The following is a 24,181-nucleotide window of genomic DNA, read 5'->3' as shown; positions in this document are numbered from 1 at the left end:
AAGAGCGTTATCTTCAGGTTTCCACCCCCAGACAAACGGCCAAACTGAGAGAACTAATGCCACGTTAGAACAATATCTCCGATGCTACATCAATTCCCAGCAGGACAATTGGGTGGCATTGCTACCTTTGGCAGAATTCTCGTACAACAACAGCAGTCATAGTGCCACCTCTCTTAGCCCTTTTTTCTGTTCTTATGGATTTCACCCCCAAGCTATTTATCCTGACAATTTACAAGCCACTACCATCCCTTCTGTGGACGATTTACTCGTCAAGATCGCTGACGCACACAAGACAGCCTATAAAAGTCTTGTTAATGCCCGTCGTCGATACTGCGACCAAACCAACCCCCATCGACTCCAGTCTCCCTCATGGCAGGCGGAAACCAAGGTATGGCTCTCTACTAAGTACTTACCCCGCTGGCTGAAGAGATCTAAGCTATCTCCCCGATATCTGGGTCCTTTTTCGATTTCCAAACGGATTAACCCTGTTGCATACAAATTACACTTACCTGATCACATGAAACATATTCATCCGGTTTTCCATTCCTCTTTACTCAAGGAATGTAGGACGGATCCCTTCGCTCGGTCTATTCCGACCAGTACGCCTTCCAAAGACGCCAACCCTGAAGAATATGAAGTGGCTTCCGTGCAAGATTCCAGATATAGAAGGGGCAGGTTGGAATATCTTATTCATTGGAAGGGTTTTCCCCATTCAGAGGATTCCTGGGAACCGGCTTCACATGTCCATGCCCCTGTCTTGGTCCGTAAATTCCATCGATCCCACCCTGGCAAACCGGGTGGTATCTCTTCGGGAGGGGGGCATACTGTCATGCACCGCCTCACCTGGCGCATTTGGCCACACAGACAAGTGTATTCCCGTTAGCACTTTCCCTTTCTTCCGGGTGCGGGTGTGGGTCTAGTCTTTCTTTGTTTACTTCTCTTCTTAAGCTCCGCCTTCCCGGGCTGACACTGCGTTGCAACTCACAGCTTCCTTCGTGAGTCTGACGCTAGTTGCTTTCCACTTACCTTCCGTTCTTTCCTTGCCTTCCGTTCCTTCTGTGGTTCCCCTTGTCTTTCTCCCCTCGGCCCCCCCTGGGCCGCTATCCCGTTCTTTTCTCTGGCTTCTCCTTTCTTCCGGTTGTCTACCGTTCGCACAGCCCTTGTTACCTGCTTGCAGAAACTTCTGTTGTTTATGGTCCGGAGCCTATTCCCCTTTCGGCTCCCTCCTTGGGTCTTCCCTTTTGTTTAGCCATTCCTCTGGACTCTATCAACCTTCTCTCTTGGTCCATACTATCTCCTGCTGCCGCTGCATTCTGGCAGTCGAAGTCCTTTACCGCCAATCCACAGCGAAGTCCTTACCTGCCATCTTCAAGAGGTTTTTTTTGCCGGCTGGCTTTTTTTCCTCGTATTGGACTTCGTCGGAAGGGAGCCCCTCTTGCTTGCCATCACAGAAAGGCAGCAGAGTGGCTTCCGACCGAGGGAGACCCTTTCTCTTCGATCGAAGGTCTAGGAGCAAGAAGAAGAAAGAAGGACAAAGTCCGGACAACACTGTTACCTCAGGTGAGAAGGAGGAGGAGGAAGGGGATATTGATTTCTGTTGTGAGTCAGGGCATAGCATTGACTCAACTCCTGAGACCAGTTCCAAGCATTTTGAGACTTGCAGAGTCCTTTGCATGCCCTATTTGATTAGATAAAGAACCTTTTGCATTTACCCGCACTTGGTCTTAGCCTCATTCCCTCTTGGGGTGTGTCCATTACTGTCTCTCATTGCGGGGAGGGTAATGCCTTTTGGGGATGCTTGCCTTCAGTGGTGACCCCGAAAGCGTGATTACATTTTTAAATTTTCTTCATTGACCCCTCTGACACAAGAGATTCCGGGCGGCAGATGAGACGCACGGTGCGCCCGCTCAAGAGAGTTGCCCGCCTACACCAACTGGTACGCTTAGACGTGCACACAGAATAAAACAAAGGGTACGGGATCCCACTCCAATAAACCCCTTTGAGTACCGCTCGCTGGAGCCGGGGGGCGGCCATTGAGTGTGTGGCAGCGCCGCCTGGACAGACCCAATCCGGAGAATCTCGATTCAAGACGGGCACGTGAGTATTAAGTGCGAGTGATTGTAAAGGGAGAAGGGAAGGGAGTCAGAGTACACAAGGTCATTTAAAAGGGGTACTTTCAACCATTAATGCTATTTGTATTTACTTTACTTTCCCTGCATATGGCCATTAGGATAAAAAAATGAAATAAGAGAAGATAAGAGACGGGAACCTAGCTCTGCAAGGGGGTAGAAGGCAGCGCCGCGTAGTGCTATCTCAACTAGTACAGGGAATAAGTCAAAAAGTGGAGAATAAAATAAAAGTGTCTGAAAATAGGGAGACACAGTGTATACGTTAGAAACTGCTACTTTCTTTTTCTTTCTCGTTCCACTCTAGTCAGGGTACCTTAGTGTTGAGCAAAAGATAAAAGGTTTTAAAAAGTGTGGGGACAGTTGATAATACAGGGAAAGAGGTGAGAGAAGTACAGAGCAAGGGGAAAAATTATCAGGGAGAGAAGTACAGAGCAAGGGGAAAAAGGAGGGGTAAATGTTATGTGTTGTATGCCAAAAGTCTGTTAAGTGTCTGTCCCATGTTGCATATGTTAAGTTAACAATGTTTTAATGAATTGCAAAGACATGATGTTGAATTGATGACATTGTATAGCTCTATGGTATAGTCATCGTAAGTGTGACCCGGTAAGATCTAAAGGTAATAATATTGTGAGCAATTGTTTTTGATCTGAAGGTAATAATAGCGTGAGCAAGTGTTTCTTTTTGCGTATGCCCAAGAATTGTTTATGGTAGAAGCCACATACACACACTTATACTACACAGCGTTAGATACAACTAGTACAAGAGGATAAAACATTTTTTTTTTTAACTGAAAATACAATATGGGGGCGGAAACACCCCTGGCCCACATCTGTAAAAATCTACCTGGTTATGCTGAACGTATAAAAAAATACCATGATCAGTGGGTCACAGAACTGAAGGGAGAAGGACTACCCCAAGTATGGCCAGAAGGGGGATCGTTTGATAAGAGTGTCCTCGATATGGTAGCCACATGCATATTCATGAAGTATAAAGGAAAACAATTTCATAATAGAAGAGAAATACTAGACTTGTGGAGGTTATTTGAGGAAGTGCCTTCCCTCAGAAGGAAGGAGTCGGTGTCTAACCTGCCCTCCACAGTTGATAGTCCCTTACTCATACCTGAAGTTGGAAAGGAAGAGGTAGGAACAGAGGGATCGATCGAGGTAACATGATTGTACCCCCTCCTAAACAAACTAGTGCCAGCAGAAGGTTACAGTGACCCCACATATGTACCCACTGCAGGACCTAAAGCCACCCCACGACCAACTGCACCACCACCATATGAGTGCCCCAGACCGCGCGGACAGGTAAGCACACCTGCAGTAGATATAGAAAAATTGACGGAAGACCTAGATTCCAGGCTATCTATGGCAAGAGATGAGTTATCTAGAATAAGGAATATATGTGAGCAGAATGGTACTAGTGTTGTTAGAAATGAGCAAACACCTAGGGCACAGGCACTTGACAAGTCATCTGAAGAGGGATGGCAGAAAGGGGAAATACTGTTCAGAATTCAGGAAGAGCCAACTCGAATAATATAACTGGGGCCACAGGAGATGGATGAAAATACAGGTGATGAGGGAATGGCTACCGGGGCATGGAAGAATTGTGGTGCGATATTGAGGATGATGAACAGGAAAGTGGGAGGTTGAGTGTGGCAATGGGAGGAGGGTCCGGTAGAGGAGAAGGAACATCTCTGGGAAGAACAATGGAAGTGGAATCGACAGGAAGGTTAAGGAACAGAATGAGAAGAATGGCACTGTTAGGAAGGATAGGATTGAAGGTGAGTAAAGGCAAAACGACAAAGGGCAAACTACCACTCCCATTGATACATAGGGAAGGTGGGAGACTAAATTATATACCCTGGGCTCAGATGGACAAAGCTAATTTGTTAAAATCATTGCCCCCGCTATCAGGGGGGGACAATTAAGTGGATATATGCATTCAAAAAGCACACTGCAGGAGTGCCATTAGCACTAGGAGATGTCAATAGTCTGCTAGTATCGGCAGTGGGTGACCAAGCAGATAGAGTGTGGGCAAAGGCTGGCTTCCCAGGAGTGACACTGGATTGTGATCGCCATGATATGATATTTTATTTATATCGCGCCCATACACAGGTGTTTCAGAGCGTGAAATGGAGCCATGATGGAGCATCATTTAACACAGTGCGCGCAAGGGTATGGGATGCATTAAGAGAAACATTTCCAGACACACCAGATTTACAATCAGTAATGCAGTGCACAATGAATGATGGGGAGGATGCTATGGATTACATTTTCCGGGTGCATGAGATGTGGAGAGCAGAAACGGGCACACCCTGGTATCAGACTACATCCTTATTTTACTTCATAATAAAGAGAGGACTTCCAAAAGAGGTGCAAAAAGCACTCGACAAAATAGCAGGGATCGAAGCAAAAGGGTGGCCGGAAATACAAAGCATAATAGTACACCACTGCAAAAGAATAAAAGAAAGGGAGAAAGAGATTGCCCAAAAAAGGTTGGCAGACGAGGCCAAATTAGTACAAACGAAGCTAGTGAAGGTCGCTGCAGCTGTGGCAGTGCTCCCCCACGAAAGGGAGGGGGATGAGGAGGAGGGGCTGGTAGCAATACAATGGAGGATGGCAGCAAATTGGGCAGGCAACGGGCAGCCACAGTGGAATGGACATGAGCAATACGGAGGTCCGCAGTGGCAAGAGTGGGCCCCCCACGGAGGACGAGGTGGGTACAGGGGCCGCAGAGGGGGTGGTCAAGGATACGGGGTAAATGGAGGGTATGGAGGACAAGGTCCAAGGGGGGGACAGGGGAACTGTTGGAATTGTGGGAGGTGGGGACATTTTTCATGAGAATTTAGAAGCAGACTAAATAATGTATATCAAGATACCGAACAATGTGGTCATCCTCACCCGGGGAGCCCCTATGGATTACCCATGGGAGGACCATAAGGGCAGCCAGAGCGGGGGTATGTAGAACAGCGAAGAGACGACCCTCACAATGTACAGCAGCATCCACAAAACCGCGACCACATGCAATACACACAAGGTAACCCCTTTGCCACCACTGCTAACGGTGCACCTGCCCCGTATGGCGGAGTGGCAGTGGTATCAGGGAATATCTTCAGTCAAGGGGGGAACATGATACATCCAGCATAGGACAGCCCACAGGGAGCATTTGCGTGTCACGTTCTATCTACGACCAGCAATGCAGCAGAGGAACCATTGATAGGGGCGCAGATAGGGAATAAACTGTTCATATTTATGGTGGACTCGGGAGCTGAAAAATCATGTTTACGTGAAGGACGGTTTCCGTTATCTAATAGTAAATTGGAGATGCAGGGGTTCTCTGGGGCTGTTGTCGAAGTTTCTTACACAAAAGATTTAGACGTCACAGTGGGGGTTAAAACAGTGAGAGCACCCCTACTATACTACGAACAGTCCCCAATTAACTTGCTCGGAAGGGACCTTCTCAGCAAGCTTATTATGACTATCTCCTTCACGGAGAGAGGGATAGTTTGCTCCACCCCAGGGATCTGTCCTTTGCGCGTTATGCTGGTGGTACATGCACGAGCAACAGCACCAGAAGTGTGTGGCATACCGGTGGAACCCGATATGTTTATTCAAGGACTAAAAACATTGGCACGAGTAGTACCTGAGTTGAAAAAGCTAGAATGGCGAGTGCCAGCAGAATTCATTTTCCGACCAATAGCACGCCCAGAGATTGTACCAGGAACAGTAATGTCCCTAGATTTACATGCAGTTCAAATCTCAGCTAAGAGAATAGCCGTAATTGCAATGGATATACACGGCTGCGAATGGCGCACAGTGTTGTGCATCAATGGCGACATTGCATTGCGGGATCTGTCAGACGAAGATCTTTTCTCAGACTCTGAGAGTGACGCTGAGATAATAATGGAAATAGCAATACCCTGTGACATCATGATACAAGAGAGGCAGGTGCCAGTACAGCTGATGGCAGTGGTGGGGGCACCGCCTTCCTTCTTTGATGATGATGATATGAAATTAGTGCCCAGTAATCTGTGGACTACAGGCCCCATGATGTGGGATTATTGCATGGTGTCGCCCCAGTCAAAATAAAACTTAAACCCAGGGCCATTTTTCCCAGGGTAAAACAGTGCCCACTGTCCTGGGAAGCAGAGGAAGGGATAAAAGAGACGATCAGCGCATTACTGGCCCAAGGAATGATAGTAGCCTCAAATTCGCCATGTAATACTTGTATCTATCCGATTTAAAAAAGCAAAAGGTGGGGCATGGAGGATGATGCAAGACCTACGCCCACTTAATGACTTCATTCAAAAAGAGTTCCCTTTGGTCCCTAATCCTGCATCAATATTGTGCAGCATCCCCAAGAATGCCTCACATTTCACAGTGGTTGATTTGAAAAATGCCTTCTCCATCCCCTTGGCAGAAGAGTGCAGATATCTAACAGCCTTTACACTGGGGGGAAAGAGGTATGAACATTGTAGATTACCCCAGGGTTACTGCGAAAGCCCCAGTATATTCAACCGCATCCTCCATGAAGATTTAGGAAACATGACAGCAGAGAGCACGATTATTCAATACGTAGATGATTTGCTCATCTGCGCACAGAATGAGGGAGAATGCAGAAAAGATTCTGTCACTCTCTTGACATTGTTGGCCCACAAAGGATACAAGGTCGACAGAGGGAAACTACAGTACTGCCAACCAGAAGTGTTGTGCTTGGGGCAGCTAATATCAAAAGATGGCAAAAAGATAATACCAGACAGAGTAGATTTCTAGGCATGTGTAACTACTGTCGAGCATGGATATTAGATTATGCGGAATACACAAGACCACTACTGCAGGCACTCAAAGAGGCTCAGCGGGAGAACAGAGAAATCCAATGGTCGGCAGAAATGAGTGACTCATTTACCTCACTCAAGGAATTGATTTCAAGCGCACAGTACTCGCGAACCCAGATTATGACCGCAAGTTTTACCTGTTCTCCCACTGCAAAGGAATCCTCATGACAGCAGTACTGACACAAACAACATCCCTGGGACACAAGCCACTTGCCTATTACAGTGGCACACTAGACGCAGTGATGCAAGGACACTTCGCTTGCGAGCAATCTCTCGCAGCCGCAGCATTCGCCGTTGAAAAAGGTGCAACAATAGTGATGGGATGCTCTGTGACACTTTGTGGAACACTCCCTATTCGCTATATTAGAAAGATCAAAAAGCACACTGACAACACAAAGAGAAACTGCTGATGAAATAATACTGTCCAGTGCAAACATACACATAGTTAGATGCAAAACAGTAAACCCAGCAACATTCATTACAGAGCCAATGCACATTAGAAGACATGCAGGAACATGACTGTGCCACTTACACAGGAGAGGAGAGGAGAGGGAAGGCCTGGTGGTAAGTGAAAATGCCCTAAATGAAGGAGAGGTTTACTTCATAGATGGGTCAGCATCAATCGACACTGACACAGGGGAAAAGCATGTGGGCGTGGCAGTTGTGAAATTGGAAGAAGGTGAATATGAAATGATAGTACAGCATCGCCTGCCCTCCCATTACTCAGCTCAAGCAGCTGAGCTTATAGCCCTCATTGAAGCATTACATGCAGCAAAAGGGTGTACAGTCACTATTTACACAGATTCAGCGTACATGACTACTACGGTACATGGCGGGTTAGCGAGATGGAGACGGAGAGGGTTCCGCAGAGCAGATGGGTCACGTTTTCGTTGGCCACACTACACTCAGCGCTGATGGTGATTCCGGAGAGTCATATTGTTGGAGGAAAAGGAGTGCCATATGCCCCCCATGAACAAAACACGCCGCCAACAGAAAAGCCACAAATGTAGTCCTGTCTTCCAGCAATGTGCAAAAGGTGCTATCGAGGAGGAGAAGGTCATCCAATTACATATCCAAAGCATCCTCAGAATTATTGGCACAGATTCCAGATAGGTATCGACTGTTCAGCTCTGCAGAAACGTTCTTTGCCTCACTTGTTCCAAGCATCCAGGTGCGGACAAATGCAAAATGGCTCAAGATCACACATTGAGAGCTGATCGCGCTAGCTAACGACACTGAAGAAGGGTTTAACGTAATCAAGGTGGAGCTAAGAACCCTGTGGTTAATGACGATGCAGAACAGGTATGTCCTAGACCTGTTAACAGCAATGGACGGCAGTGTTTGACGAAAAATCGGGAGTGCATGTTGCACATTCGTACCTTCTGAAGACGCAGATAATGGTACATTGTCACATGTCATCGCAGCAGTTCACTACCTGGGGGAGCGAATGAAAAACGAAGGAGGAGCAGACGCCAGCACCTGGTTCGACAACCTCTTCTCTTGGGTACCATCATGGCATGGATTGACGATCAAAATGCTGATGCCTATCGTGGTATTTTTACTTTTGATTTTTTGCGTGTGCCAGCTGGGTCTTCGATGTTGCGCAAATGCAGTGCCTAATGGCGCAATGATGATGGTGACAATGGGCAACACTAGAGGAGTGGCACAGGTCATGCACGAGGCTCAAGTACAAACCGGCGAGGATCCCGGGCCGATTGGTACCTCTATCTTACAATGGGGACATAGTAGATAGATTGTATCACGCCACAATAAAGGAACCTCAAGAAAGGGAATGGTATACAGATGTGTGGGTGGACCTGGACGGGGATGGGGGATGTATATACATGACCTGCACACCAGATGAATATGCTAGAAAAGGGGAAAGTCTGTGAGGGGTCTGTAGAGCCTGGATGCCAATAAAAGGTACACCAGCATGGGACGAGGCTGTTGCAAATGAAAAAGAGCGCCAAAGGTTGGGTGAGTTACAGTATTCGTTACTTAAGTAACGAAAGGGGGAAATGTATGGGAGGACAGGTCCAGAAGACCCCCCTCCCTGACATGCCCCACCTACGTGAGGTTCGTGGCTCGTCAGGGGCTCCCCTGTCACCAGGGCCCAGGTGACGGGGTGACTACTGATCGACACACGGGACTGATCGAGTTGTACTGTAACGGACCATGGACACCATTTTGGAAGCATCAGGACTCCATTTTAGATACTAGCGACCCGAAACCCAACCCCAACGAGACAGCCTGTCTGCGAATGCTGCAGCTTGGCCCCCACTCACAGAGGGCCATGCCTTTCTCCGGCGCCTCCACACCATGGCAGATCTGCTGAAGGCCCGTTCTCACGAGCAACCAAACACAAACAAGCATCAGAACAAACACTGTATCATTTACCTTCCGCAGTATATCACTGTCCCCAAAGTGACCTGAATCGCGGTTCAAGTCTGGAAAATAACAGAAAACCATCCAAATAGAACAGGCCTCGACCCCGCATCTAACCCCTAACATGTAAACCATATGGTGCCAACACCCTCCTCACATGAACCCCTATCGATGTTCAACAACCCCCTAAAGCCTAACGAATCATAAGGGTTATTATGTTAGTTATACACAGCTATGTTTTGGGGACGGGATGAAAGTTCGTAAATGTTGGTAGAGTAAGCATGGCCTCAGCTCATAACACGATAGCATATGCTTAGAAGACTTAATGAAAGGAAATTGGTACAGACCACCTAGTGCTAACTAACGAATGCTGCTAAGTACAAAGGAAGGCAGAAAAAGCGTTACTGCAAGCATGTGTGTGTTGCACAGAGGGACACGTTTAAATGTAAAAGCCAGAATGAAAATGTATTATCGCCTCTGAATGTATTGCTTCTATGCTCCTGAGTACACCACCAAACCTAATGCTAACTCATGTGTTACTCAGCTACTACCATGTGAAATTGCTCAAATATGGTCGTCCGATGCTTAGTGATGTATGAGATACTACCAAATTATTGTAGACAAACATAAAATAATACACGAGTGTATAGACAGTAGAAATGTGTGATCGCTTTAATATCACTAACTTTAATAATCATTTCCTTGTTTTACATAGTGTGCAGCCCAAGCACAGAGAATTGCTCACACAGATACACCCAAGGCCATCTCCCCTCCCCTCCCACCAAGACACGCCAGGACAAGCTGGTGTGCAAGCAGCACAGCCTCACCCCCCCATTCTGCTGGACCCGCTTCAAGCATTCGCCTCCCCCCATGTCCGAGACAGCCATGGTCAGCCAAATTAATTATTTACAACCCGGTCTTAAAACCCCACCGCCCCAAGGGGCCAGAGGTACACCCTCGCTGATCTAGTGGTACTCCGGTTCACCCCAAGTTAATGGGCCTTGGAGAGCATATACTCAACCCTGTACTAACACATCATAAAGTAATTCCGCACTACATCTAACGAGACCAGAATGACAGTGCAGCTCACCTCATGCCCTCAGACCAGACACCCAGGTTTATGACACCCGGTCAACAGGTCAGAAGTAACAGTGTCTTGATGTATTGGTAAAGCTTCACATTATATGTATTCCTCTTGTGTCCTATTAACCACTAGAGTAACATATTGTAGAATTTACAGGACAACCGGAATTATCTAAACGAATGAATGTTTGTGGGTGTGGCCACAAGGGCAGAATGTCAGGCCAAATCTTCCATCAACGACACTGACCGCGCCTGGCCTGGCAGCCCCACCCTAATGAGCCCAGCTAACCTATCCGCCCCGCGTTGGCACCACGCTGATGTCCACCAATCGTGGAGCTGCTCGTCACTACTGCACCTATAGTTAGTCGACGCCATCCAATCCCCAAGACTATGTGCCCCCTATAGTGTGTAGGTTTTTGTAAAGTAGTGAGCCAGAGACCAGAAGGTAAGTTACCCAATAGTATTTTATTCTTACAGCTCACCAGAGGTTAAATGGTTGTGCACCCGGACTTCTCTTTATCCAATTAACTTCACTTAGAGTTCATAGCAACAAAAACCAACATAAAGGGTCTTCCAGGTTGCTCAAAAGACAAAACTCAAGGATTGCAATATTGCTTGTCCACAAATGAATGCAGTTCAAAATATGGAGAACACAGGAATGGTAGCCTTTCTTTGTTCAAAACAGCAATATTCAGACTCGAGCGTTTTCTCAACACTTCCAAATGGTTCAGAGCCTTTCTGTTCAAGCTCTGCGGCCGGTGCTCGGAGCCAGCCGTTCCACACTGACCTTGGCTGGACTTCAGTAAATAAACAAACTTTCCTTTTTCCGCCGTTGGGACTCGGGCATCTTCATCTGCTGTGCAGTTGGATTTGACTACAGGTCCGGTATGGTACACTCCGGTGAGTTTTCCTTTTTTCTCTAATACGCCCACCGATATGGGGTACTGTCCTCGTACCATTCCGAGTCCTCTCTGTCAGCCTCCTTCCACTCCTGCAAAACGAGAGACAAGTTGAGCTGTTTTCTGATGCTTTTAACCCCGGTGAGTCTCCTCCGCAGTAATTAACGTTAGGCGTTCCCAGCCCTGGGCTCCTTACACCTGAGGCTAATTCACCTCTTCCCAGCTTCAACTTCACAGAGTTAGCTTTGCATTTAACCCCCGCCTGCCCGGAACCCCCATTATATGGAAATGTGGTTTTTCGTCTTCCTTGTCTGATTTCTATTCCCATTTTCTGGCTTTTGTTTTGATTATGTATCCGTTGGGGCATTCTGGGATATGTAGTTTGTGTCTTTTCTCTTTTCTCTTTTGTAGAGGACGGTTTGTTTTCAGAGCGTCCATAAGGGGGGCTGCTATGGTTGAGAAATGAGGCAGGAACCTCCTGTAGTACCCCACGAACTCTAGAAAGGCTCGAATTTCTTTTCTTGTTTCCGGCATTCTCAACTTTTGGATGGCTTGAATTTTGTCTATCAATGGGGTTACGATACCACCTCCAACCTCATACCCCAGATATTTTGTGGTTTGGGCAGCCAGTTTCGATTTTGTTTGGGTTAATATGTAAACCGGCCTCTTAACACCTGTATTACTTGGGTTAAATGCAATAAATGTTCTTTCCACGTTTTACTGAAAATTATAATGTCGTCTAGATATGCAGCCGCATATCGTTCATGTGGTCTCAGTATTTTATCCATTAGTGCCTGGAAAGTAGCTGGAGCCCCATGTAGCCCAAAGGGCAAAACCGTGAATTGGAACAGGCCCTGGGGTGTGGCAAACGCTGTTTTCTCCTGGTCAACCGGTTCGAGGGGAATCTGCCAATAACCTTTTGTCAAGTCTAGGGTACTCACTTATGTGGCTGAACCCAGTCTTTCTATGAGCTCATCAATTCTGGGCATTGGATACGCTTCATACCTCAAAATGTCATTTAGCTGCCTAAAGTCCATACAGAACCTGGTGGAGCCGTCTGGTTTTGGCACTAAGACGAATGGAGAACACCAGGCGCTTTTTGAGGGTACAATGGTTCCTAGAGCCAGCATCTCTTCTATTTCTTTGGCGATCTCTCCTCGTTTTGCCGCCGGAATTCTGTACGGTCTAAGGCGTACCGTTTTCCCTTCCTCCGTTGGTATGGCATGGGTTGCCAAATGTGTTCGCCCTGGTATACCCGAAAAGGTTTCAGCTACTGGGTTCAATGTATCAAACAATTCTGTTCTTTGGTTCTCATTCAATTGTTCCCCCAATTGCACATCCTGTATGCTACTAGTTTGGTTTGGAACCAATTGTTCTGGGACGGATATATCTGATAAGGTTGAACACAGCACACTTTGGGTTCCTTCTTTCCACAGCTTGAGTAGGTTGATGTGGTAATTTTGACATTTGTTTTTCCGTTCGGGTTGTTCCACCTCATAGTTTACTGGTCCCAGGATTTTGGTTACCTGATAAGGCCCGTGCCATTGGGCCAGCATTTTGTTAGTGTGGGTAGGCAGTAGTACCAGTACCTTGTCACCTATCTTCAAGGACCTGGGTCTGCTTCCTTGGTCATAATACTTTTCTTGCCTTTCTTGGGCTCTACCCAGGTTTTCTTGAGCGTAGTCCCTCAGTTTCCCCAATTGCTCCCTCAGGTCGTGAACATAGTCCGTGAGGGATGTTTCTTCGTGTTGTTCCCAATTGTCCTTCAGTAATCCCAGCACCGACTTGGGTTGTCTTCCGAATAACAGCTCAAAAGGGGAATACCCTGTGGACGATTGGGGTGTATCCCTTAGAACCATTAGCACCCATGGTAAAATCCGTTCCCACCCCAGTCCGTTAGGGCTGGTGGCTCTCCTTATCATCTGTTTTATGGTCTTGTTATATCTTTCCACCAAACCATCTCTCTGTGGGTGGTACACTGCGGTTTTTAGGTGATGTATACCTAGGGTTTTGCACACTTCCTTCATTACAACTGACATGAAATTGCTCCCTTGGTCTGTCACGATCTCAAGGGGTATTCCCACCCTAGCAAAGAAGGGTAATAGTACATTGCACACCTGTTTAGCTGAGGTTCCTCTTAAGGGGAACGCCTCAGGGTATCTAGTGGCATAATCCACTATTACTAGGAGGAACCTAAATCCTCGACTAGAGGGTTCTAATGGCCCTACTATGTCCATTCCTATCCTCTGGAATGGCTCCTTGATCAGGGGCATTCGTTGCATGGGTACTTGGGTTGGTGTGTGGTTGCTCGTTTTCTGACATATGACACACTCCTGGCAATATTTAGCTATATCTGCGTATATCCCAGGCCAGTAGAGGTTCTGTAACACCCGCTTCCCTGTCATGTTTTCTGCTAAGTGTCCTCCTGTGGAATGATCATGTGCTAGCTGAATCAGCGTCTTCCTATAGGACTGGGGAACCAACAGTTGTTCCTTTTCTTCGTTATTTGTTCCTTGTGACACCCTATAATATAATCCTGTTTCTCCTTGAAGTATGGAGTGGTAGCTGGGTTTTCCTCTTTCTTTAAGGCTTGTTCCCGGGCTCGTTTTAGGGTTTCGTCTAGACCTGATTCAGTCTGGAAGGATGGCAGATGATCCCCCACTCATCAGTCTATGAAGGCAATATCCTCTTCTTTTTCCCCACTCTGTTTATTCTTCCTTTTCTGGTTCTATGTGAGTTTTCCCCTTATATCCCTTCCTCTTATCTCTGTTTGTGAAAAAGGGGCTTCCTTTAACCATTGATCAACCTCAGGAATGTCTGTTCCTATTAGGACGGGAGCGGGTAGGGTAGGGATAATGGCCACTTTAACCGGTAGTTCCTTCCCCTGTAACCCTAATACCACTTCTTTTGTTGGGTACCCTTTAATATCCCCATGTACACATTTAATGTCAATAGATCTCACCTGTCCTGGATCAGGTTCGCTCACATGTGGTTGTATGGCCATCTGTCGACTTCCGCTATCCATCATAGCTTGTTGTGGATGTCCATCCACTGTTACCTCTATCACATAGGGCAGCTTCTTCCGATTTCCATATGGTTGTAAGGTCCCTATTTCCATGGGTTCGGTTTTGTTTCTCTTGGCACAAAACCGGGCAATGGGCCCCCATTCCCCACATTCAAAGCATTGGGGCATCTGTCCTTTCATTAGGTTGGAGCCGTTATTAGTTTTCAGTTCAGGTCTTGTTCTCGGCTCTGGGGCACCTCCTCGGTTGTTACCACGCAAGGAAGGTATATCATGGTGGTGCCTTGCTGGTATCGTTGTAACACTGCGAGGGATTCCAGCTTTTTGGTAGGCCGTGGCTACATCAATAGCTTCCGACAGGGTCAAGTGGTGATGTTGCTTAACCCACCTCTGGATGGGCCCTGGTAAGGCTTCAATAAACTGCTCAAGCATTATCTTCTCTTTTATTTGCCCCATCGTGGCTGTATTGGTCTGTAATCATTTCTCCGTTAGGTCTTGTACTCGATAAAACAGCTGCCTTGGGCTTTCGCCGGTTTTCAGTCGGGTTTCACGGAATTGGAGCCTATATGATTCATCGTCCATTCCTAGCCTTTCCAGTACGGACTTCTTGATGTCGGCATATGGGGTGTCCCCATTAGGATTGGCCGCCTGATAGGCTCCTTGCATCATTCCCGTAAGAAGGGGCGCCAGAAAGAAAGACAATCGGTACTGGGGCCATTGTGCTGCTCGAGCTATTCTTTCAAACTTTACAAAGAAGAAACTGGGATCGTCTCCCGCCTGGTATTTTTGAAGCACAGTAGGCGGAATGGTTGGATGTGACCTCTGTGCCGCTACCGATTCCCCTAGGATCCTCAGGGCTTCCCTGCCCTGCTCTTGGGCTGCAGTTTGTACCTGTAGAGCCTGTTGCAGGGCTTGTCGGTCTGCTTGAGCCTGATGGCCTTGCACTTCCACTAGTTGTTGTAACTGTTGTTGCCCCTCAGCCAATGCCTTTATGACTGCCTCCATGATAGACGTTTCTCTGTGAATCCCACCGCTGCCACCACTGTAAAGTAGTAAGCCAGAGACCAGAAGGTAAGTTACCCAATAGTATTTTATTCTTACAGCTCACCAGAGGTTAAATGGTTGTGCACGCGGACTTCTCTTTATCCAATTAACTTCACTTAGAGTTCATAGCAACAAAAACCAACATAAAGGGTCTTCCAGGTTGCTCAAAAGACAAAACTCAAGGATTGCAATATTGCTTGTCCACAAATGAATGCAGTTCAAAATATGGAGAACACAGGAATGGTAGCCTTTCTTTGTTCAAAACAGCAATATTCAGACTCGAGCGTTTTCTCAACACTTCCAAATGGTTCAGAGCCTTTCTGTTCAAGCTCTGCGGCCGGTGCTCGGAGCCAGCCGTTCCACACTGACCTTGGCTGGACTTCAGTAAATAAACAAACTTTCCTTTTTCCGCCGTTGGGACTCGGGCATCTTCATCTGCTGTGCAGTCGGATTTGACTACAGGTCCGGTATGGTACACTCCGGTGAGTTTTCCTTTTTTCTCTAATATGCCCACCGATATGGGGTACTGTCCTCGTACCATTCCGAGTCCTCTCTGTCAGCCTCCTTCCACTCCTGCAAAACGAGAGACAAGTTGAGCTGTTTTCTGATGCTTTTAACCCCGGTGAGTCTCCTCCCCAGTAATTAACGTTAGGCGTTCCCAGCCCTAGGCTCCTTACACCTGAGGCTAATTCACCTCTTCCCAGCTTCAACTTCACGGAGTTAGCTTTGCATTTAACCCCCGCCTGCCCGGAACCCCCATTATATGGAAATGTGGTTTTTCGTCTTCCTTGTCTGATTTCTATTCCCATTTTCTGGCTTTTGTTTTGATTATGTATCCGTTGGGGCATTCTGGGATATGTAGTTTGTGTCTTTTCTCTTGTCTCTTATATTTGTATTGTCCGGTGTGATAGTTCATTGGTGGGGCATTCTGGGACATGTAGTCTGGGCTTTTACTTGTTCCTGCGTGTCTCTTAAACTTGTCATTATATGGTCTGGTGTGATCATAGACTCATCCCCCTCCCTCTTGTTTTGTTCCGTATTGGCCGCTATTGGTTCCTCATCACAGTTTTTTATGACGAAATTTGTAATAAATAAGACTCTTTGCTATTGTCAGACAGAGTGCTCTCGGAGCTTGCAGAGTCCTTTGCACGCCCTATTTGATTAGATAAAGAACCTTTTGCATTTACCCGCACTTGGTCTTGGCCTCATTCCCTCTTGGGGTGTGTCCGTTACTGCCTCTCATTCTGGGGAGGGTAATGCCTTTTGGGGACGCTTGCCTTCAAACTATATTGTCTGTTTTGCAGGAAGATCCTAATACACCAACATTAATAGTGGTTGAGGACGATGCTGTTTTAGAAAAGATTCCATTGGTCTCGATAGTGCAGGTAACACCTGGTCAGGATTTTGTAATTGCCCTGAGATCCCCCTGTTCAATAGCTTCTCCCCCCTAATAGAGGATATAGGCCGAGGGAACCCAGGGGATGGATTAGCTATCAAACCAAATATAGACCTGGTTACCAGTATATGTTCCAAAGATACAATTTGGATTCTTGATGAGACCAAAGATACTGACTGTGAGGCAAATATATACTTGGACCAGGGGACCCAGAGCGAATTTTAAACTGAGATATCTTTAGAACAGAGTAATTACAGATGTAGGTGCATTTTGGTTTCTGGTGACAAGGAAATTATGGAAGTGTCAAGATATATACAACCAATAAGGGAAGAGCGATCAACACTCTCCCCCGAACCACAGAAGCCGAATGAAGTCGACCCTCCCACTGTGGTTGGCACAGGTGCCTGATATAGTAAACAGGACACCACGTGGCAGCCAGTGGGGGGAAGAGGGTTAGGAAGAGGTTGTGGACAGTGTGGGGGATTACAGGGAAACCGGAAAGAGGTTGAAGGTAATCCTAGAGTGGATAGGTCGAGGGAAACAACAGGAAAAAACCCTACACTACTAACCTGACTAGTTTCCTGACCCTGGCATGCCTCCAACTCACTTGTGAACACCTCAGCACATCTTAATACATGTACCCCAGTGAACATTGACATAAACAATACATAAAGCAAGCAGTATGGCACATACAATGGAGAAACTCTCCCTTATGAAGGTCATAACACATGGCCCATTCGGGCTAGCAGAATGCAAACATGGATCACAATAACATAGATACACTTATACACGTGGAAACTGTTTTCCTGCTGCCAGATATAAACCTCTAGCGCGGTAATCTCTCGTGTCAGCAGATAACCTATATGCTGTTTGAAGGAGGACGGATGTCTAAAAGTCCTCGAGAAAACATGGCATACCAGGGCGTAGTTTTCCTAAATAGTGTTCATTTGAAAATGCCCTCGATATTCAACATTGCGGAGTACATGACCCCCTCTCCGCACCCTAGCCTTTCAAGAATCAATGTTCGTGATACTTAGACCAAAGAACTCATGCAAGCGTGTAACCATAATTTGCCATAAACACTTATCTGAAGTCAGGGAGGCTCGGAAGCCGTCCCGAACGCTGGAGAAGACAGCCCTTCACAGCGGCAACTGACCGAACCTTGGAACGCCTTGAAAACCGCTTGCCGCCGCCTCTGCCGTTGAAAATCGCTCCGGCATGGAGCTCCGCGTACACCACAATAAGCCACACCTGCCGTGCGCCGCGTGGCCTTAATAAAACGTTCTTAATTCACATCAGCTGGTCACATGCGCGCACGGCAGTGAACTACCAGTCTCTCCCAAGTGTTCATGGGAATTGTAGTTTCTTTTCCATATTTGCATTTTTTGACGTCTCTTTCGCCCTTGCCAGCCCCTAATCCTGACATTACCTCCTCTCTCAGGGCCCTTCCCAAGCCGTGGTTTATCTGGACAACGTCGATGAAATTGTTGAATTAACCTTGGGGCATGTATCGCCTCCACTGGTTCCCAAGAACAATCCTCAGGGCCATAGCCCTTCCACTGAACCAGATACAACAGTCGTTTAATTCTTCTCTTGACATCCAAAATCTTGTTCACTTCGTACTCCTTCTGCCCATCCTTTGTGATCGCCGGTGGTCTTTTAGCGGTCATTCCCGGAGCTGTGGGTTTAAGTAAAGAAACATGAAACACTGGGTGGATGGGTAATGATTTAGGCAAACGTAATTTCATTGCAGTGGTAGAGATACATTTAGTAATTTCATATGGCCCAATGAAACGAGGTGAAGATTTCCTTGATCCAATCAAGGCTAAGTTTCGTGTTGATAACCACACTCTACCTGCGACTTCAAATTTGGGGCCTTCCTGCCTGTGTTTGTCTGCCTGAATTTTGTATTGTTCCTTTGCTTGTTCCAAATTTTCCCCTGCCTTTCGCCTGACTTTCAGAAGCAACTGTTTACGCTCCTGTACTGCGGGCATATGTGTTACTTCAGGCAAGTGTTCTGGGATCATATTTTGTACTTGACCATATAAGCATTCATTGGGTGCCATTCCCAAAGAAGTATGATACGTATTGTTATAGGTGAACTCTGCCAACCATAAGGCCTGTACCCAGGATTCTCGGCCATCTCCCAAGTACCCTCTTAGATATTGCTCCAGTGTCTGGTTCACCCGTTCTGTCTGACCATCTGTTTGGGGGTGATAGCTGGTGGAAAGCGCACACTTGATTCCCAGCATCTGACAAAAGGCACGCCAAAACTTGAAAGTAAATTGTGAACCTCTATCTGACACAATGCTCTTTGGTAATCCATGCAATCGTACCACATGCTGCGGAAATAATTCTGCCAACCTCCCAGCTCCTGGTATACCCATACAGGGAACAAAATGAGCTTGTTTGGAAAAGAAGTCTACCACCACCCAAATGGTGTCAAATTCATTATCAGTGGGTAAATCTGTAATGAAGTCCATAGAGATGTTCGTCCATGGTTGTGCTGGAGTTGGTAACGGTTGTAACAACCCCTTTTTCTTCACATGCTCCGCCTTGTTACGTGCACAATTCTCACACAACCCCAAATACCTTTCTATGGGCCTCATCACGACTTGGGCGGTAACGGTAACGCTATTAGCGCGGGCGGTATTAGCCCTACCGCCGAACTCCCCGGCGCTAATAGCGCCGGATCACGAGTTTGGCGGTAATGTAAGTCCCCATTCCCCACTGAGCCCATTTGGGAAAGCCCCATTCCCCATTGGGCTCAATGGGGAATCTTCGGGCTAATACCGCCGGCGGATTTCCCGCCGGCGGTAATAGCGCAAATTTTCGGCGGATTTCCCCCCAGCTCAGAGCTGGGGCAAAATCCGCCGAAGCCCTGATTCGGCGGACACTTAAATCCGGCGGTAATAGCGCTACCGCCGGATTTAAGGGTTACCGCCGAAGTCGTGATGTGGCCTTATGTCTTGTCTTAAGGTTGGCCACCAGAAGTATTTGTCTAACATATCTTGCATTTTTCTCAAACCAGCGTGTCCCTCTAATGGAGACTTGTGACACCAGTATAAGGCTTTATTCTGTAAATCCTTAGTAGGTAAATACAACCTACCCTTATGGTAGGGCAACCCATCACGCACTGTTCTTGCCACATGACTCTCTTTCCACACTTGCATCTTCCTGAAAGATAATGCCTTTCTTACTTCTTCAATGACCTGTTTTGTGATAGCACCAATGATTCTTTCCGGTGAAATGATGGTTTTAGTTTCACCCACTATGTTATCCAAATTCTGTTGTCTTGATAAAGCATCTGCCTTCCCATTCTTACTGCCTGGTCTAAAAGTAACTACAAAATCAAACTCATTGAAGTACTGAGACCACCGTAACTGTCGCAGACTCAGTCAATGGGCTGTTTTAAAATATTGTAGGTTCTTGTGATCTGTAACCACTATTACCTGATGCCTAGCCCCCAGTAAATAATGTCTCCACTCCAAAAATGCTAATCGGATAGCCAACAACTCTATCAGTGATTGAGTAATTTTGTTCACATTCTGTCAACTTTTTAGAAAAAAATGCCACAGGGTGCAATATACCCTTCTCATCCTTCTGGGATAAAATTGCTCCTACCGCCACATTACTAGCATCCGTTTCCAACTGGAACACTCTATCTGTATTGGGATGTCTTAACAAAGGAGCCGTGGTGAAAGCTGTTTTTAAGTGCTAAAAAGCTGCCTCTGCCTCCTCATTCCATTTAAATTGCACCGCTTTTTTCAATAGTTGTGTAATAGGAGTGACAATATTGGAAACATTACTAATAAAGCGCTGATAAAAATTGGCAAACCCTAAGAAGGATTGTATGTCTTTTATGCACTGTGGAGAAGGCCAGTCAGCAACCGCCTGAACTTTTTTAGGATCCATTACTATTCCATTGTTAGTCAGTATAAAACCGAAAAACTCCACTTGTCTCACATGAAAAGCACATTTCTCAAGTTTCACACACAATTGATATTCTTGTAGTCTCTTCAAGACTGACCTTACATGATTCACATGTTGCTCTGGAGACTCTGAATAAATCAAAATGTCGTCAATGTATACTATGACGAAAATGTCAATAAACTCATGCAATACCTCTTGCATAAAAAACTGAAAAGCTGCGGGAGCATTACATAACACAAACGGCATCACAAGATACTCAAAGAGTCCAAATTTAGTTCTGAATGCTGTCTTCCATTCATCACCCTCTTTTACTCGTATTAGGTGGTAAGCTCCCCTTAAATCCAATTTGGTATAAACTATTGCGTTTTTTGCCTGATCTAACAAAACAGGAATTAGGGGCAAAGGAAATCTGTTCTTGATTGTTACCTTATTTAATGCCCGATAATCAATGAAAGTACGTAAAGTACCTTCCTTTTTAGGCACAAAAAATAATGGCGAAGACACAGGGGAAGTAGAGTGTCTAATGAATCCCTTAGCCAACATCTCATCTAGATACTCTCGTAAATGCTAATTTTCCTTTTCTGTGAGAGCATAAATTCTGCTGCAGGGTAATTTTGCTCCTTCCTCCAAATCGATAACACAGTCATATGTCCTATGAGGGGGTAACTGTTCTGCTATTCTTTTGTCGAACACCTGCTCAAACTCCTGGTAAGGTGAGGGAACCCTCCCACTACAGCTCCCCCTGCCTGAATTCCTATGTCCTTCTCAATTAACAATGCTGTGGGACCTGCTTCCGATAATGTGTGTTCCTGACATCTTACATCATCAAACTCCACTGTTTGTTTTTTCCAATCAATCCAGGGATTGTGTAATCTCAACCATGGTATTCCCAAAATCAATCCAAACTGAGGTGCAGCTATTAAGTCAAATGAAATCTCCTCCTGATGACCCCCCACACAGATCATTTCTAAGGTCTCTGTCTGCTTCCGTATGGGCCCTGATATTAGAGGAGAGCCATCAACTGACTGGACTCCTTCATCTTGTTTCTTGTCCACTAATGGTAATCCTAACTGTTTAGCCAATGAAATGTCTACAAAATTACCTGTAGCCCCTGAATCCACCATAGCCATGACTTCCTGTTTAGTTAGGGCAAAACATAGCATCACCAAAATATATAAGTGAGAAGTTGTACCCCCCACCGTATTTGCGATCCATTTGGGGAATCTCAAATCAAAAGGGCCTGACACCTGTGTTCCCCCTACGGCCGGCCCATCTCTTTTACTGCCTCCTTTGAATTCTTCTCACCACTTCTCTGAGGAGTATTGGACATGTACGTATAAAATGTCCGGCCTGTCCACAATACAAACATAACTTGTTGGCCTTCCGAATCTCTTTTTCCCCTGCTGACAAAGGACCTCGTACACTCCCAATTTGCATTGGTTCCACCTCACTTGTCCTTCCTCTACTCCTGTCCAATCTCACAAAAGGTGCTGCTTCTGGTCTTTTTTTATCGCCTTTTCGCTCATTCATACGATGATCTAACCTTAATGCTAAATCTATCATGGCCATACATGTTCTGGGTTGAGGTTCCACTTGAGCAATTGCATCTTTAAGTTCCTCCCGCAACCCTTGGTAGAATAACACTGTCTGTTTAGCCACCGACCATTCAGTTTATATTATTAACCTGTTAACCTGGATTACATATGTTACCAAGTCCCTCGTTCCTTGTTTTAGACCCAGTAACTCCTTATCCTGTGCTAACGACACCTCTCGTCGATCAAATAACCTTCCAAACTCTGCTAAGAACCCATCCCAGTTATACAGCAGAGGATCATCTTTCTGCACCAATGGCATAGCCCATGCCGCTGCGTCTCCTGTCAGGTATGAAATGACAAATGCTGTCCTAGCTTGGATCGCCTCAAACGCAGCTGGTTTACACAAAAAATGTAACCTGCATTGTGTAATGAACATCATATATTTTCGTGGATCCCCCGCAAACCTTTCTGGCGCAGCCAGAGGTACATTGCTAGGGGGTTGAACGATGACTGTAGGGTTCCGACTAGAAGAGGCACCTGTAGTGCTATTACTAGCCCCTTCTAATGGCGTTCTCTGTGCTACCAAACCTTGCACTTGTTGTCTTAGCATATCAGATTCTTGTCGAGCCTGAGTTAATTCCAACTGGATATCCCGTAATGCCTTCAGCAAATCGGCCAAAGGCGGAGGAGTCGCTTCCATTTGGCTTGGGTGGTTGTAAGTATCCCAATTTGGGGGTGGCTTATTATGTCAAGATATATACAACCAATAAGGGAAGAGCGGTCAACACTCTCCCCTTGAACCACAGAAGCCGAATAAAGTCGACCCTCCCACTGTGGTTGGCACAGGTGCCTGATATAGTAAACAGGACACCACGTGGCAGCCAGTGGGGGGAAGAGGGTTAGGAAGAGGTTGTGGACAGGGTGGGGGATTACAGGGAAACCGGAAAGAGGTTGAATGTAATCCTAGAGTGGATAGGTCGAGGGAAACAACAGGAAAAAACCCTACACTACTAACCTGACTAGTTTCCTGACCCTGACATGCCTCCAACACACTTGTGAACACCTCAGCACATCTTAATACATGTACCCCAGTGAACATTGACATAAACAATACATAAAGCAAGCAGTATGGCACATACAATGGAGAAACTCTCCCTTATGAAGGACATAACACATGGCCCATTCGGGCTAGCAGAATGCAAACATGGATCACAATAACATAGATACACTTATACACATGGAAACTGTTTTCCTGCTGCCAGATATAAACCTCTAGCGCGGTAATCTCTCGTGTCAGCAGATAACCCTATATGCTGTTTGAAGGAGGACGGATTTCTAAAAGTCCTCGAGAAAACATGGCATACCAGGGCGTAGTTTTCCTAAATAGTGTTCATTTGAAAATGCCCTCGATATTCAACATTGCGGAGTACATGACCCCCTCTCCGCACCCTAGCCTTTCAAGAATCAATGTTCGTGATACTTAGACCAAAGAACTCATGCAAGCGTGTGACCATAATTTGCAATAAACACTTATCTGAAGTCCGGGAGGCTCGGAAGCCGTCCCGGACGCTGGAGAAGACAGCCCTTCACAGCGGCAACTGACGGAACCTTGGAACGCATTGAAAACCGCTTGCCGCCGCCGCCTCTGCCGTTGAAAATCGCTCCGGCATGGAGATCCGCATACACCCACAATAAGCCACACCTGCCGTGCGCCGCGTGGCCTTAATAAACCGTTCTTAATTCACATCAGCTGGTCAGACGCGCGCACGGCAGTGAACTACCAGTCTCTCCCAAGTGTTCATGGGAATTGTAGTTTCTTGTTCATATTTGCATTTTTTGACGTCTCTTTCGCCCTTGCCAGCCCCTAATCCTGACAGGAAGTTACCAAGAAACTGAGAGAAGCAGGCATTATCTTAGT

This window comes from Ambystoma mexicanum, chromosome 2p (assembly GCF_040938575.1).
Source record: "Ambystoma mexicanum isolate Mex_15411 chromosome 2p, UKY_AmexF1_1, whole genome shotgun sequence".
NCBI classification, from domain to species: Eukaryota; Metazoa; Chordata; class Amphibia; order Caudata; family Ambystomatidae; genus Ambystoma; species Ambystoma mexicanum.
This window is presented reverse-complemented; position numbering follows the sequence as displayed.